The 4,381-nt window shown below is 34.7% G+C and overlaps 1 pseudogene; it reads left to right on the plus strand.

Moving 5' to 3' along the window:
• Positions 1–1,213: 1,213 nt before the first annotated feature.
• LOC104096387 (lysine histidine transporter 2-like) lies at positions 1,214–3,189 on the plus strand (annotated as a pseudogene).
• Positions 3,190–4,381: the final 1,192 nt, after the last annotated feature.

The following is a 4,381-nucleotide window of genomic DNA, read 5'->3' on the forward strand; positions in this document are numbered from 1 at the left end:
GAAGCCGACGAAGCCAGGTACACTAAGCGTTATACCTGGCGAAGCCAGGCCTAGTGCAGGCCTTATACCTGGCGACATCAGGCTAAGGCCAGGTGATAGACCTGGCGAAGTGAGGCAGGAGTGAGATAGACCAGGCTTTATACCTGGCGACGCCAGGCTTGGGGCGAGGTCCACAAGGCATTAGGCCTCGCGAGGCCAGGTCTGGGCACGCACAGTCCGAGTTTTGAAGACTTATTTCATCTCCGGGTTTGACTAGGACTTTGCCTACACGTTTAGGTCTTTTTCTACACATATAAATAGACCTAAAAACGCCATTTCGGGGGACTTTTGCAACCGGAGGCAAGAATAGCTTGTGGAATCACCTGTTGGGAGCTAGAATCATCGATTTCTATATCCTTTCATCTTTACTTTGTACTTTAATTATGCAAAATATTTGGGATATTGTTACTATGAGTATGAGTAGCTAAAATTCCTACTCTAGGATTTTGATGGAACCTATTGAAGGATAATTTTCTTGTTACGTTAATATAAATTTGCCGTAGTATTTTCTCTATTTGTTCAACTATACTATTCATGTGGTTGATTGAAGGGCCCTCAATTAACTGTGCCTATTTAGTATTTATTACTCGGGAGAGAGTGCATATTTAGGTAGTTGTTGAACAACTTCACTCCTAACATATATGAGGGATCAATACGAAGGGTTTAAAGGTGGGATTAGAGATAATGAAACCTTGGTGCGATCTGAGTGAGCCGTACTTAATGCCAGCTAGCGTAATTCGGCAGAATATGTCTAGTAAATTGTGGTAATTATTCAGGAGAGAGTTACGACAGTTATAGTGCTCATGATCGATAGAGAAGACTTAGGCGAATTTATAGAAAATGTAGCGGAAAAGATTCCGACAATAGAAAAAATCACAACCTTAGATCTTTCCAATTCTTGTTTACAAACCGTTCGTAGTTAGTCATTTGTTAGTGCATTTTCATTACGTAATATTTAGTTAATAAACATCCAAATTATTATTCAAATATTTCTGAAGATTGATTGCGTGAATTTATGCGGGTCTAGCAACTGTGGTTGATAGGTTAATTCCCTGTGGGATTCGACTCCGGACTTATTAGCTAGAATATATTTGCGACGACCGCTTGTATTTTTTATAAGGCATAGTTGGGCGTGATCACCTCTTCCATGTCAAAATTCAAAATCAATTCAGCTATGAACAGACCATGTCCGCTTCACTTTGCATATGCTGGACATAATGTAGTTCTTGAAATTCAAGCTACAATTCCTTCGACAGAAGATGCACCTTCAAAAAAAGCAATGTGGAAAGGTGTATTCACAGCTTATATTATTGTGGCCTTGTGTTATTTGCCTGTGGCTTTCATTGGATATTGGGTGTTTGGTAATGGAGTTGATGATAACATCTTGCTCACACTACATAGACCTACATGGCTTATTGCAACTGCTAACATATTTGTTGTCGCTCATGTCATTGGGAGTTACCAGGTATCTTTCGCTATTTTTAATTACAGTCAGAGCTCTCTATAACATCATCGCAATATAACAACCATTCACCGTAAAAGCCAAGTTTTTATGAAACCAATTTTTATGCTATGTTATAATATATTTTCTTTATAACAACACTTCGCTATAACAGCCAAAATAATCTGGAACAAATGAGACTGTTATAGAGAATTTTTAATCAAGTAGTATCGGTCTATTGCCACAACTTTTAGGCCTAGGACTGTGGTTCTTTTAAGTCTTTACGTCTTAAATTAACAGTTACTTTACATAATTTTCAAATGGTGTCGATTTTCATATATACTAGCTAGAAAAGTTCGTTGCAAATTAACCCGTGTCAGATACACCCCATACTAATAGATGTCTCTGCCACTGTCTACAATAATAACAAGTAACTACTCAATACAAATAAAATATGTTAACCTAAAAAAAGAGTACATAACTTGTTTTAATAGACTAAAATAGTTAGTATAATAAAAATTTTACATTGTCAATGCATATATATAAATTTAATCCTTTATATGTAATTGAGGAAACCTACTTCAATTGTATAGACTCTTTAAGTCTTTGATGTGCCTCAATTGATAATATATTATGAGCAACTTAGGTGTTAGTAATTTACCTAATTAATCTGTTGTATATTACTTAATTTACATTTCAGGTTTATGCAATGCCAGTGTTTGATATGATAGAGGCATACGCTGTGAAGTGTTTGTGTGCGTACGGTTTTTGTTGGTAAGTTATTTACTTGTTTATTAGAAAATATTTTTGCACAATTAGAAAATAAACTGAAAAAGTTGTTTAATTGCTCTTTTCTATGTATTTTTTTTTAATTCTTGCTATGGTCTTCTTTTATTGTAGCATTTACGTTGGTTGTGGGCATGACAATACCATTCTTTGGTGGTTTGATGGGATTCTTTGGAGGCTTTGCTCTGGCACCAACCTCATATTATGTAAGTATATTTCATAGATAACTCATTAAATTTTCACTTCATTAAATCAGAAGTTATGACTATATAATACTCATATGACAAACATATTTAACATTTGCTATGTTTTTAATTTCTACCTACAGCTTCCATGCATCATCTGGCTTATTATAAAAAAGCCCAGACGGTTTGGCTTGTCATGGTGTACGAACTGGATAAGTTTACCAGAACTTGTAAATGTAATCATAAAATTTACGTGTTTACATCAAACTAATCAATAAAACTCTGCGATTAAAAACTAAAATGAGAGTGCATATAACTTCACCATAGTTAAGTTAAAAATATATTTATGAAAGACAAATATCTTACATATTTATTGATTTGATATAAATAGCGATGTCTATACAAATTATTTAGGAAAAAACTTTTTATACACTCGATAATATGCATCAAAGCAATAAGTACATAACAAATGTCTTTTGCATAAGATATAGCATCTTATCATTGTTAATAAATGTAGATTCTCACATCAATATATAAATTAATTGTGATAAATTAATATAATTTTGTACATGCAACGTTTCGTGCAATCTTTTTCCCTACTTACCCCTATCTCTTATTTTTTTTCTCTTTATGTTGCAGCTTTGCATTATAGTGGGTGTACTTTTGACTCTAACATCTCCCATTGGTGGATTATGGAGTATCATCAAATCAGCCAAGACTTATCGCTTCTACACCTGATCGATACGGCCAATCTGAATTTTTAGATGTTAAATTATGTGCTATATCCTGCCTGTTTATTGTAAGGCAGAGATGCAGAATTTTAGGATAATTCTTTCAGTTTTAGAAGAGCTTTTATATATGGAAGTTTGCTAAAGTTTGAATTGTAATTTTTGGACAATCGAACTGTTTTTCTAATCAAAGTTCCATCACAGGGATAGAGGAGTTAGGCCAGACTCCAACATGCGTATTCCAAAAATCACAATTACACGAAGGAGGATATAAACCTTGACCTCAATTACAAAGTGTAGATTGGTGGAACCCAATCTAGTTTGTCGTTGATCACAAAGGAATTCTTTGAGAGTTGAGGACACCTCCTTACAAGTTGGATAGTTCATATCATACATAACTACATACAATCTAGTCATAAGCACTCTATGCAATGCACTGTCAAGAGATATCATCATTAACAACAAAATGATTTCTTTTGGTCTCGAATCGAAAATTTGGTAAACCATCTTGTTCTAACTTCATTGAAGCCCTAACATTTCTATGTAGTGAAACAACTTCATTGAAGATAGCACAATTATGTGAGTTTACTCCTAGGTTAGCAAGTTGATCTGCGACCATGTTACCTTCTCTAAATGCATGTGTAAACTTGAAATCTCCAGTCGTAATTACCTCCCAAATCTGCTCAATAATATGTTTGATTTGCCAAGAAGGTACCATCATGTTGACAGTAAACATTGAATCAGATTCCACATGAACTTTCAAAAAACCAGAATTACTACATAAACTTAATACCATGCAATATTGCCTTGGCTTCTATTAAACTGGCCATAGAATTCTGCAAAAGCCTTCATCATGTTGCCGTGATGATCACTTATGATATCCCCTCCTCCTGTTGAACCAAGATTACCTTTGTTGCATCCATCAACATTCAATTTTACCCAACCCCTATTGGGTTTATTCCATTTAATAGCCTGGGAGTGAATAGAAAGTTGTAACTTCTCCACATACTTACACTTGTCGATCCAGAGTTGTGAAAGTTTTAGACTAGGAAACTAACAGTTAAGGATTAATGTTAAGCACTTTGAGATGATGATATGCTACCCTAACATGGATTTATTATCAAACTTTTCTTCATATCTGTTCAACCATATTTTCCAACAAATCATAGACGGTATACATTGGAGTAACACTGAGTGAACTC

The sequence above is a fragment of the Nicotiana tomentosiformis genome, unplaced genomic scaffold (assembly GCF_000390325.3).
Source record: "Nicotiana tomentosiformis unplaced genomic scaffold, ASM39032v3 Un00452, whole genome shotgun sequence".
NCBI classification, from domain to species: Eukaryota; Viridiplantae; Streptophyta; class Magnoliopsida; order Solanales; family Solanaceae; genus Nicotiana; species Nicotiana tomentosiformis.